We start from the raw sequence: 13,653 nt of genomic DNA on the forward strand, positions 1-13,653 counted from the left end.
TGTTCCAATTCAGACTAGAGTGTCTATTCTGTAATCCGGAACTAAATTTTTCACCCCATTCTCAAAAGAAGGCTTAATTAAGGAGATGGATAAATAGTGATCTTTGGTTGATCTAATGAGACACATTATATGTTTAAGATTGTATATGTTACTTACTGAAGCAGGAGAAAGTTCAATTTCACAATTCATTTTTCAAATACTTTCTATGGGCCTGGGGTCTCAGTAGCTAGAACTGTGAAAGTTGGTAAAAAGGATGCTTTTTCATAATAAAAAATTAAGCCTTGGGTTATTAGCCTTTGTATATTAAGAGCTAAATATATGAGCATTTTATTGCCCTTGAATTAAGTTCTCCACACATGCATATCTCAAACTTTTTTTTCTATCTGGAAGTATGTACTCTGACAAAATTGGGGAAATTTTGCAATGATGAAGGTATAATGTGCTATTATTTGGCCTTACGTTCTGTGTGAATCAGTCTGACAATCAGATATTTAATGATGGCTCCTAATTTCCTCCTATTCTCTCCTAGTTTTCCTTGGAATTCATCTTATTATCTCTTGCCAAGTTTGAGACCAATTCAAATCAATTTAGTGAGACTTACTGAACATCTGCTATGCAGAATAAGTTTGACTGGATACTGTGAAGATCAGGAGAAACAAATAAAAAAAAACAGTTCTAACCCTTGCCTCAAGGAACTCACAGTTTAGTTGAAGAGATGAGACAAATGGGCAAGGAAGACTATTTCACTGCATAATTATCAACACTGTTTTGAATAACACTGGTACAATTTTTAAAAAGTTTCACATAATGGTCACAATCCTACTTTTTTGCAAAAGACTTGGCACAAAATCTGAGATGATTATGCAGTGAAATGTGGTAGTTAACCAGTTCCTGGTGCATTTTCTGGCAACTGAAGGTACTCATTACAGTATAGATTGAATTTGCAACACTTAATAATGGTGGAACACTAAATACTGAAGTATGTGGTACAGATGTAGGATTTTAGGAAAAACCAAACATCAAAGTAGGTTGCAGTTTTGGCATACTGTGGAAAATTGTATTTGAGATGGGTAGATGTAGAAAAAAGAGAAAAAACAAGGTTAGGTTGTTATAAATAAATCAAAAAGACAGATGTTAGCTTAGTGTGTATCTACCTCAGGCTCATTATACTGAGAGAATGAAAACAGAGAGGCTGGAGTCTTATCATGGAAGGTTTTAGAAGAATTTTGGACATTATTCTGATTATAAGGGGAACTGCACATGGGCTTTGTGAACAAGGTCATATATCTGAAGTCTACACTCGGTGAGTAAACACTCTGATAGTTTTTTCACATATTTAATTCCAAGAACATGTAATATGATGTGAACAAAATAGTGGACCAACAGAATGTTTGGTAAAATGACAAAATGCTTAAGACCTCTGTCTAGAGGACAGAGCCAGAAATCAAAGAGTAATATAGTGAATCTAAATTGCTGTCCTTGAAACATAAAAGCAAATTTCCTCTTTAGTTTTCATGGAAATGCATTTGACAACTTTAACAGTGTTATACTAGCCTTCCATGAAGAAATTACACTATGGATACTAAAGAAATAGTTCAGGGTTAAGGCATTTGCCTTGAACACATCAGACTCCAATTTGATCCCACCTAGGGTCCCCTGAGCTAAGAGTGATAGCTAAACACAGAACTAGGACTAAGCCCAAAGCAATGTTGGGTGTATCCTCTGACCCACACTAAAACCTAAAAGAATTTACACAGTGTATACAACTAGCTAAATATATTTGTGGGTAATGCACATAATTCTACAAGATTCATATATCTTTTCTTTAGAAACTATCGGTGAATTCAATGTAATAGCAACAGAAATTTCCCTTATTTTTCAAATTTGTGACTTCTATAAATTGTGTCTGGAATAATTATTAACACTAGTGTCTGGAATAATTATTGCTTATTTTTTTCTTTTTGGAGGGATGGGTTATTGCAATTATGTTTTATCCTTTCTGCCTGATAGTGTCTACCCTGTAGATCAAGCAGCTAATGTGCCTATATACATTCCCTTGTTGATTGTACAATATGTATTCAGAAACAACATTGTTACAAACAGGAGAGTTCATACACCCAATCAGTCCATGATGACAAGGACTCCGACTTTCACATTCCTTTCTTTGCATTAAAATTAAGAATTTCTGGCTTCTCATGCCCTACCGAGGCCACCAGTTGCCCCCCACGAGCGGCTCTCCAGCACGGCCACGACTCCAGAACACAGAAACCAATTTCTTAACTATCTGACTTTCAGTAGAAATACTTCCAGGGTCAATAAGTAAAATAGCAGAAATCCAAAACCAACATTTAATTCTTGAACCCAGCTGGAGAAAGCAAATCACTTCACAATGCTTTTTCAGCATGTCTGATTTGGGGGGGGGGGTAAACTCTAAATAATAGTGGTGAATCTTTTATTGAAACAATCTAATCAAAGCGGATAGAGTGTTAACTAGAATTCATCTGCCTCACAGGGACGGGGAGGGGTGGGGGGTGGGGTTTTATTGGGGTTCTTCATGGGAAAAAATAAGTATTGGTAAAGGGAAATGTGTTTGATATTTGCATGACTGAGACATAAACCTGAAAGCTTTGTAACCTTTCCCACAGTGATTCAATAAATAAATAAAAAAAAAAAAAAAAAAAAAAAGAATTTCTGGCTTCTCAGCTCCATTTAGTGTAGGTCATAGACTCCCATAAATCTGCCCTCTGACTATTGGGACACATTAACATACACAGAATCTCCCCCAGATTATTGTTGGCTCAGAGCCATTTCAATAATCTCTGAAGAGTCTGAGTATTTCTGTTTACTCAGTGTATTGCCACGCTAGTCAAAGGCTGTAGAGACCTTTGGGAAACTCAAGAAAAAAATTGGTATGAGTCTTCTGCAGCATGCATCAGTTATCCTCAAGAGAATCTGGTCCTTCTTTCATTTAAGGACCTCACGTGTACAAAGGTGTTCAAGACTGAAAATTGAGTGACAACACTCAATTGCATAACTTTTCATTTGACAAAGTTAAATTTTTGTCTTATAGTCTGTCCTCGTAACTACATTTAAAATAGTTGATAGTGATAGTATGCACACTGTTTGGCTAACATTGTGACTTCTATAAATTGAGACTTTTCTATTTTTACTATAATCCTACTGCCTGTTTTGATAATCATCTGAAACTATCCCTTAAGACTGGGGATCAAGGAGCCCATTTCAAAGGGATCTGTTCTCTACATCATCACTGGCTTGAAGCACCCTAAGCTTTCCAGGGTGCCCCTTAGAACCATATTTTTCAATGCATTGCAAAACATAGTTATTTGTGGGTATTTTCTTGGGACAAAATTATTGGGTGGGTAGTAGTTCACACATGCTAAATGGTAAATTTACTCCAAACTCCCATCTCTCTGCATGTAGGAATTCTAAAATATACCAAAGACTTCTCGGCATTTCAATGTCCTTGATTTTACACACAACACATTCAGAACAATTACTTAAACATAATTGTTGGCGAACATACAAATGCCAAGGCAAGGTTTGTGTGTGGTAAGGAAAGAAAAGAATTGGAAGCTGAAATGCCTCATCTGCAATACTAAATGCTTCACTTGCTAAAAATAAAGATGTATATAAAACAAGGCAAATATTATTATTTGTTAAACTTGAGTGGTGAGAATGAGTTATTCTTAAAATAATAATCCTTAGAAAGAATTAATTATATGACCAGAGATATAGTGCATAGATATAAGTACATTTGCCTTATCCACTGTTCATGGCACACTGTACACAGCACACAGCTGGCCTATCTTTGACCTTTGACCCCAGAGTCAAGCCAGGAGTGAACCCTGAGCACAGCCAAGTGTTACAGCATGCCCCCCACCCCCAAGAAAAATTAAATATAAAATAATTAACAGTGTTTTTTTTTTTTTGAGAGAGAACTGTTTACTTTCATCTGGTGCTCATAGGGTCCTGCAGCCACTCCTGGCAATTCTTTGCCAACGAGGGGGTCGTTGAATGTGTGGGTCTCAGGACGTAGTGTTGCTAAGGCCTTGTAAGCACCAGGGCCACCCCAACAGTTCCCAGGGAACAATAGGACCATACTTGAAAGTACTCAGGCTGGTACCACAATCATACCCTGTGTCCTCTGTACAATCCCCTTTACTGCCCAAATAATTAAATTCTAAGTAGATAAGGGCAGTACAAAATTTATGTTTTGATTTCTAGTTTTTGTGAAGGGTTGCTAATTATGCATTTTTTTTTGGACTACTTAGGTGGGTCAATCCTGGCATTATGATGATTTGATTCGTTCATTCCTAGAAGCAGCTTCCCCTAGGAATGCCTTTCTCCTTCCTTTACAATGAAGGTTAGGAAAAAAGAAAGCCAAAAACTTCTGAAGTCTAACGTCATATTGTTTCAATAACACACTATGGATTTTTACTCAGTTTTTGTTCATTCATAAGGCATTTCAAGGTGTTATATGAAACTTGTATTTAACATGATCACCTGCTTAGAATCAATGGTTATGATGAATATTTTTGTCAATTGCTTTTAACACCGAATTCTCTCAATGATGTTTAACACTGAATCTCTAAAGGAGAGGAATGAGCATAGAAACTAATCCTGAAAATACTAGCTGGCCTAAGTTAGATTTGCCAGCTATCCCTTTTGTCTTAAATTCAGATTAAATAGCTCATACCAAGTATTATCAAAGAGGAAAAGAACAAGTACCTAATAATCACTTATAAAAGAAAATAGCTGAATCAGGTGTGTGGGGACATATGAAGAAACTTAGGTAAAATGTGTGCCTTGGAACAAAAAGTGCTGAGCTTATACTTATATGAACGCTTTGAAGCAGGAACATTCAGGGTCACCTGAGTAAATGCATTTCATTTTCTAAGGAACCATCACGCTCCATCCTGCCATTTCCACCAATATACCAATGCCACAGCATCACTACAGATACAGCCTGTGTGACATTCTAAAATCTTTTTATTTAGGGTCCAGGGAAATAGCAAAAGGAAAACAAAAAGAGAGACATACTGTAAAGTCTGTCTTGCATGTGTGAGGCTCTGGGTTTCATCCTTGACATGCAACTCACCCCACTCATTTTCTATTTGGAAGTAGAGGTCTCTCTCCCCAAGCATCCCACCACATAAAGTTATAAAAAAACAACTAGTGACTTCAAGGGTATTTTTAAATGTTTTATTTTCTTTACCCTCCCATCTTTCTGTGAGATAACTTCACTTTGTCTTTTTTGGTTGTTTTTTGTTGTTGTTGTTTTTTGTTTTTGCTATTTTGGATTATATGGGATGTTGGAAATTGAACCTGGGTTGACTGCGTGCAAGACAAATGCCCTACCCTCTGTGCTATCGCTCCAGCCCTGAGATGACTTCACTTTAGAGATGCAGATATTGAAGCTCAAAAGGTTGGATATGTTTTTTAAGGTATGATAGCTCCAGATTGGTAAAATGTGGGTCACTGCCCCTTTTCTTTGCCTCTCCTGGACTCTTCATTCTCATTACTCTCTCTGTGTTCTCTCGATCTTGACCTTCCAATTTCAGGGAGATTGGGGAGGGCTTAAAGTAATTCCCTTTGGGAATACTTTACAAAACTCATAGTATATTGACTTTGACGTCAAGGAGTCATGTTTCATTATCTGAAACACTACACGGGCTAGACAGGGCTTTGACCAAACCATCTAAAGGTGAGAAATGTCAGCCATACATGGATAAAGCCCCAAATACTCATTTCCGTGAGAGGAATGATGATGTGGAGACTAGTTCCCCCAAAACACGCTTACAAGGTTTGATATATTTTTGTCTCCTCAGAGTAAAGCAGTAAAAACATGAGAAGGGGAGCTTATTATACATAGTTACACAGCAATTTCTGTCTCTATTATGTTGATGAATTAGTTATCTATTGCTTCCACATCAAAACATATTGGTTTAAAACAAATAACATGTTTTTTATAGCATGGTTTCTTGCTAATATTTTTTTATTTTGCAGTGCCAAGGATCAAACCCAAGTCTCTTGCATGCATTTCACTGTTGAATCACATCCCCAGCCCAATATCATGGTTTCTGAGAATTATTTGCCTGATTAGCTTTGACTCAGGTCTCTTAAGAGGTATTCAATCAAGCTGCATGTCTCTGGAGACACAACTAGAGATGAAGGCTCTGTTTCTGAGCTGATTTATTCAGATGCCTGGCACTTTGATGCCAACTGCTGGTTGGGGCTCTTAGTTCCTTTCCCTCTGAGTCACCTCACTGCACAGCGGCTGGTTTGCATCAGAGAAAGTGAGCCAAGAGAGAGAAAGAACAAGAGATAGCACCTGTGACAAAAACTGCAGTCGTTTTATTATCTAATCTTGAACTGGTATCTCATTACTATCATCAGATTCAATTCATTTGAAAGATTCATTCAAGGCAGCCTCCCCTATATAGGGAGGAGATGTTATGTCCAGTTCTTAGGAGGAATATTAAGGAACTCATGGCCATAGCTTGAAAATGACTGTAGTGTCAAGTCCAAATTCTTAGCTTGTGCCGGAAAAAGCACATGAAACAGATTTATTCCTTTTCAGCTGGTTCACATGCTAGTTGATATCGGATGAGAAAAATTCTCTTGGTATATCTTATCTGTCACTGATAGATTCTTCTCCCCCGCTCTGCTTTCTCTTTCTGCACTTCCCCCATACCCCACTTGCTTGAAAATGTTGGGGAATCTTCTGCTGTGCAGTGTCTCTTCTTTATGTGCCTTTCAGCTCACTAACATCCTCTGGTTCAGTGCTTTAAATACTGTCTCTAGTATCACATTTCTTATGTATTTATCTTCAGCCTTACCTCTCTCTGCAATCCCAATTCTATATATCCAGCTGCTCCTTGACATTGCTACATGGGTCACATGAATTAAAAATGTGCCCTGGCTATCATAATTCTTGATTCTCCCTGTTTCTCTCTCAGCCCTCCTGCTTTGCACTTTCTCTCAGTAAATCCACCTAGATGTTTATATCTTCCTTTTTCTCATTCGAATCCCTCAGCAAGTCCTGTGAACACTTTCTTCAATCTTTCCCAAATCCACGAAACTTTCTGCATTTTCCCTGCTACTACTCTATTCCTGCCTCACTCTCTTCTCCCCGAACCACAGAAATTGCCTCCTCCCCTGCAAAAAATTTCTTTTCTTACTTCTCTGGTCCTTGTGTATAATGCTGTTTATGAAAATAAGATGAGTTCTGGTTACTATTCCATTTGAATCTCCATAAGGCCTTCTATTTCACTTAGAATAATAAATCAAAACTCTTGGGTTTAACTTAGATTGGTGCTTACTGTACCACACTAGTTTTCACAACAGACTTGTGCTTGTGTGCATTCTCTGTGACTGTGTGCCACATGTGTATGTGTGCCTCATGTGTTTATGCATGTCAGGAATGTGTCTGCTCGTGTATCTTAGTAGATACAGAGCATCTTGATTGATAGACAGATTGGGCAGAATAAGCAGAATAGACATCACCTTTGAGAAGACTCAGGGACCACAAATTACTCCTCTTTCAATATTAAGATTTCTCTTAGATTCATTACGTGAAAGTGGTCTCTTTTCATTTGCCAATATACTGGGAGCTGCATCCATCATCTAAATCTTCCGGTGAAATATTATAATGAAATTTGTTCCTTCTAGCTCTTGCTGACAAGAGCCAGAGGTAAGAATGAGAACATGGACTCAGAAAAGAAAACCCAGGGGTGCCTGGCTGGCTGGGATGACATCTACTGTATGATCAACATGGATCACAGGGGTGCTCCCTCATCCTTAGACAAGCTCAACGGTGGGAAAGGACAAGAGGACACAGAGGGGATACAGAGATTTTTTGAAAATGTGTTTCCACATTTTACTGAGTGCCTTTCATACTGAAACGGATATTGCATTGGAATTTGCAGCAACCTTTGCAATTGGGTACTTTACTCCACTCACTGAGAATAGTAAACCAGGCGCTCTTATTCCCAGTAGCCAGAGCCACCCTTTGACGCATGGAAGAAGGGGATGAGAACAAGCAAGAATTGATTCTGTGCTCTGTTATACAGAACCACATGGCAAACTTTTCCCAAGATGCCATCTGGTGTCCCATAGAAAGTGACCTCTTGCCGCCCATCTCAGGTCCTTGATGCATGCTAATGCCTCAGTTCTTCACTCTATGTTTCTTCCTTCCCTGCAGTCTCAAACTTCCCATCCACTAGATCTTTCTTACCAAGATAGGAACATGATGATAGATCCCAGAAGTTGAAGACATTAAAAGCTCCACCTCCCATTTCACTTACTTCACTCCCAAGCTGCGGAGCTCAAGAATGTGTGCTACACGTGTATTTTTTTTTTTTATGCGTTTTTGGCTCTGCACTCAGGAATGACTCCTGGCAGTGCTCAGGGGACCATATGGGATGCCGGGGATTGAACCCAGGTCAGCCAAATTCAAGGAAAATGCCCTCCCCGCTATACTATCAGTCTGGCCTCCCATGTGGATTTTCTAATCCTGTGTAGGTTTTGTGCTCATACATCCGTTGAGCACTACTTTTGCCTTAGTTGAATGAGAATTACTCTGGTTTTGACAGGACAAAAGTTTCCATTTTATCTGTTGTAGATAGCACAAATTTTTCTATTTTCCATCTCCAAATTCCATTTATAGTCACTTCGTTCTTCCCTCCCTTTCCTCCTGGTATCTTCCTGTCTCTCTAACCACTTTCTCATCTTTCTTATATCTTTTTGTGGGTAATGCATGCATCCCTCTCTATGCGACATGTTATTCTATTCCCTTGGGTTAAATGTATTCTTGACGTTATTGATTCCCAAATGAGTAATTGTAGAAGAGATCTGGGTGGATAAACCTTTAGACTTTGGAGTCAGAGTGACAAATTTAGGTTTCAGTACCAATATTGCAGCTTATTTATGGGTAACCTTAGTTAAGTTAGGGGATATATCTCTTCCTCTGCTTCTTATTTTTATAAGAGAAGCATATAGCATATAGTTTGTGTAACTTTTCTTATGACCAATGGGTATATTTAAAATACTTAAAAACTGTAGCATATAACTTTAGAACCCAGAATTAGTATTTATAAGATTTTCTTGTTCTTTTTACTGTTATTTGTCTCCTCTTTTGGATGATTTATGGATACGCTTAAAGCAGAACTCCTGATCATCTCATAAGTGATTCTTTCTGCCATTATATTTCGCAACTAAGAAACTGACAGCTTTCATAGAATTTTTTTCGTGCTTAAACCTGTCCTTACCAAGTCCCTTGATGTTAACTCCAGAGTGTCACTCAAGTCCTCCTGTTCTCTCAGGTACCACTTGCAATCAGTCAGCCCTCCTCTCTCACTGGAGTAACTGAAACAGAGGTCGCCTAATTGGTCTCCCTGCTTCTTGCTCTCTCCTCTCCCTCCTCCCTACACTTCATTCATCAGCACATAGCAACTAGAGTGATTTTAAAAGCACAAATTGGGTCATGTCCCTCCTCTGCTCAAAATTCCTCATGGTTTCCCATTAGACCAAGGCTAATGTTCAAAACCTTGAAGTGGAAGGGCCTGAAGGTTCATATAGTTCATCGCCACTTTTCAGTCCGGAGTCTCTTCCCTCTATCTGCAGCTCAACCACATTGAGTGCCAACAGATCTCCAAGTGTTACAAGAGCTTTTCTATGGGTGGTTCACAGCTTTGCTTCAAATTCTCTGGGATGTTTTTAATTCTGTTGTGGATAATTCCCACTTCTTTTTTGGGGGCCCCAATAAATGTCTTCCTCGAAAATAACTATGCTTGACCCATTGCCAAGGACACCTCTGTTAGCTCTTTTGTGGACCCATTATTATCCATTATGGCATTTACCACTATTTGTAATTATATATAATCTGTGTGTTTTCTTGCTTAATGATAGTCTTTTTACCCTGAAGCAAACTACCAAAATGACAAAAATCATATTTGCCTTGTCCATTATTTTACTCCAAATGCCAAGCAGAGCAGTATTTAATCAGTATTTGGATGAATAAAGTGAATAACTGAACTATAACAAATATAAATGAATCATTTCACTGATAAAATCACAATACTTCAGTCTAAAGCAAGTTGCATGATGTTGCTAAAGGTTTTGTTTATCAGTGATAAACTCAAGAATTGTGGCCTGTACACACATGTGGTAGTATTTAATTTTATTGTCAACAAAATGAGAACTCTGTTGGGTTGGAGAGTATATAGTTTTTTTCAGTCAAGCATCAGTTTGATATTTTTGTTGTTTTTTCATGTTTGAATTAGAACTCAAGGCATCCTTTGGTACTTAGGGTCAAACCCTGGGCTCCTGTATGCAAAACTCACCATTTCCCAGTTTTTCCATCACTGGTTAATTTACAGTGTTGTGTCTTTTACCTCAGTTCCTTTGGAAACAGTTAACACTGTGCCCTCAAAGTTGTTTCAAGGAATTGAAAGGAAGTGAATAGCTTATGTTCGTTCTTAAGGAGTGCACGTTAGGTATCATTTTCACTGAAAGAACCTTATTTTAATACTTAAAGAAATAGAAATCAATAAGAAGCAGATGTTGGATTCTTTAAAATAGTTTTAAAAAATTGGTCCTAAATATATAAATTTCTAAGGTAAGAATTAATAAATTCTAGATACATGAATTTGGCTGAAACAAAATAGATTGGTTCCCTGCAGTCCTAGGGAAAATCTATGTGTGCCTCCTAACTCTGAAACATTCTTCACATACATTTTTCCTTCTGCAGGTCTCACATGTCTTTTCCTAAAGATCTATTCTTTGTCGTCATCTTAGAAACCAAATTCATTGCTGATCAGAACACTTCCTTCATTTCAAACTAGAATTCAATTCCTTCTGCATTTTGGTTGCTTAATAAAATTTCTTTCTGTTTTGGGTCAATGGCGACAAGTAGAAATACCTAAGTGGAACACAAGATTCTACCTCCAAAGTATGACAGCAGGAGTTTAGGGCTTCCCTCCCTTAAATATGCCACTTTGCTATTTGGCAATAGTGATTATTTTGAGCTGCAGTCATGTTAAAAAAAAAAAAAGTCATACTTAAAAAAAAAATTGCAGGGAAAGAATTTTGCCAGAACTCTCCTTATCTGAATATAGGCAGATCCTCCAAAAGGGACTATTGTTTTAGATAGCCTCTGGCCTTTCATCAACTGAGGAGATTGGCTCAGGTCCAGGAGAGATTAGAAATTGATACCACACCCAAACTTTGTCACAATCATCTAAATCCCTTCCAAAAAATGTGTTTATGTAAATAAATGTTAATGGCATTCTCTGATCATCTCCCTAGTTTCCCCCCACCCCAATTTATCATTTCATAACAAATAAAGATGAACTTTGTAGAGCAAGGAAACCTGTATGCAGTTTCCAGGAAACTGTCCCATATGCAGGTGAGGTATAGATACTAATAGATTTGTATACATTTCCTCCTTGTGGGCTGGAGCGATAGCACAGTGGTAGGGCATTTGCCTTGCATGCAGCCAACATGGCCGACCCGAGTTCGATTCCTCCGCCCCTCTTGGAGAGCCCAGCACGCTACTGAGAGTATCTCGCCCGCACGGCAGAGCCTGGCAAGCTACCCGTGATGTATTTGATATGCCAAACACAGTAACAACTAAGTCTCCAATGGAGACGTTACTGGGCCCGCTCGAGCAAATCGACGATCAACGGGAGGGACTTTACCTTTTAGTCCAAGTTTAATTTTGTCTTCCTGCAGTGCTGTTCTAGTCACAGCTGAAGTCTAATGCAAGTCATAACTTAAAAAACACACAACTAGGACTAGAAAGTTAGTAGAGTAGGTAGGGCCTTGTCTGGGTAGGGCCCTTGCCTAGCATGCTGCTGACATAGATTTAATCCCCAACACCCCAAAATGGTCCACTGAGCCCACCAGGAGTGATCCTTGAGTGCAGAGCCAGGAGTAAGACCAGAGCACCTCAGGGTGAGGTCAAAAAAAAAAAAAGGAAACAAACAAACAAACAAACACCCCACAACTATATGATAGAAAGTTTCTTAAAATTTACATAATTTTGAGATGACCATGAAGAAAATTTAAAATCCTTTCTGGAGTCTTTAATCTTCAGGATGCAGTTAACATCCCCTTTGGGTGAGGAAACTTGACTTCCTTCCCCTTAGTGTGTCTCAGTGCTCCACATTACGGTGTTACCTATAATACTTAAGGTGGACTGGAGAACTGTGAACACAGCCGTACATCTGTGATCCTTATAGATGACAATGCCCAACAAAAGTGGCTAGCTGCTTGCAAAATTGAGAGAATGGGGCAGAAACTCATAGGTAAACTTCAAAAACCAGAATTCAAACTTCTTGACATTCTTTTTAGTTTTATGGTAACAAAGTCGAGGGATCCTTTGCTTGTCACTACCTCACCACTCCCACCTACTGAAAATTTAAAAAAAAATTTAGCCAAGAAGCTGATTAAGTTTTAGGAAAACCTATTCCTTTCTCTACCTAAAAGTAGCCTAGAATGGCACGGATTCTCAGTACATCTGCTCGTTAATAAACAATGCATTTCCTTTTCAAGCGTGTCCTCAAAATCACTACTTTATAACTTCCCTGTAATATCTAATGCAGGTTCAGACATTCTTCACATTTAAGCTTTAGAAAAGAGATAATGTTGTTTGGTAATCCTAAGAATGCTCTTTTTGATAGTTCTATTCAGGAAGATACATTTTAAAAGCCGAGACATGGCTACATTATAATTTTCTGCAATCAACAAAGAAAAAAAATACCAGGAGATATGATTGCTGGCAAGAAAAAGTTTCCTTCCACATTTCATTAAAATTCTATTTTCATCAGGAAGTGGAATAAATGAAATACCACATTAGGCCTCTTTTGTGTGTGTGTATGTGTATGTATGTGTGTGTGTGTGTGTGTGTGCGCACGCGCTCGTGTGTTTGTGTGTGCTCATTCCCTCCCTCCAACAATTTCTTTCCTGAGTTTTATCTGAGACACAAAAGAGATTCATAAAAGAAAACATGCACATAAATTATATAATAAACTATAACTAAAATATAAATCTACATCCCAAGAATTTCTTAACAGCTTAAGTGCTTTTAATAATATTTACATTGCTTTTATAGTTCTTTTAGGAGGTGAGTGGAGGTCACATAAGTGGTGCTCAGGGCTACTCCCAGTTCTTTGCTCATGGGTCATTCCTGGTGGTGGTGCAGGAACCACGAAGTGCCAGGGTTCACACTGGGTCTTCTTATCTGCAAAGCATGCCCTCAATTGTGCTATCTTTCTGGACATGCTTTGTGTACCTCTGTTAAGAGAAATGCACGGGGTACTGAAGATCATTTACTTGTCTGATTTTTTTCCTGAACTGTGAAAAACCAGCTGGTTAGGTTACACTCTTATAGTAGAATCTGGGAACTGAACATAATTATTTAATTACAACTAACTAGAAATATTTAAAATGTGCATTCTTAAATTGACTGGTGTTCAAGTTTTGACTGTGGTGAGGAGTTATTATAAAAACCTTAAATATGACCCAGGTACTAAAATATTTATACTCTATTACTGACTTAAAGCCTTTAGGTTTGTTCACCTAACTAGAATTAATTGTAATCACTTTCTCATTTTCTCTAAATTTATATTT

Source organism: Sorex fumeus, unplaced genomic scaffold (genome assembly GCF_029834395.1).
Source record: "Sorex fumeus unplaced genomic scaffold, SorFum_2.1 ptg000037l, whole genome shotgun sequence".
Taxonomy (NCBI): domain Eukaryota; kingdom Metazoa; phylum Chordata; class Mammalia; order Eulipotyphla; family Soricidae; genus Sorex; species Sorex fumeus.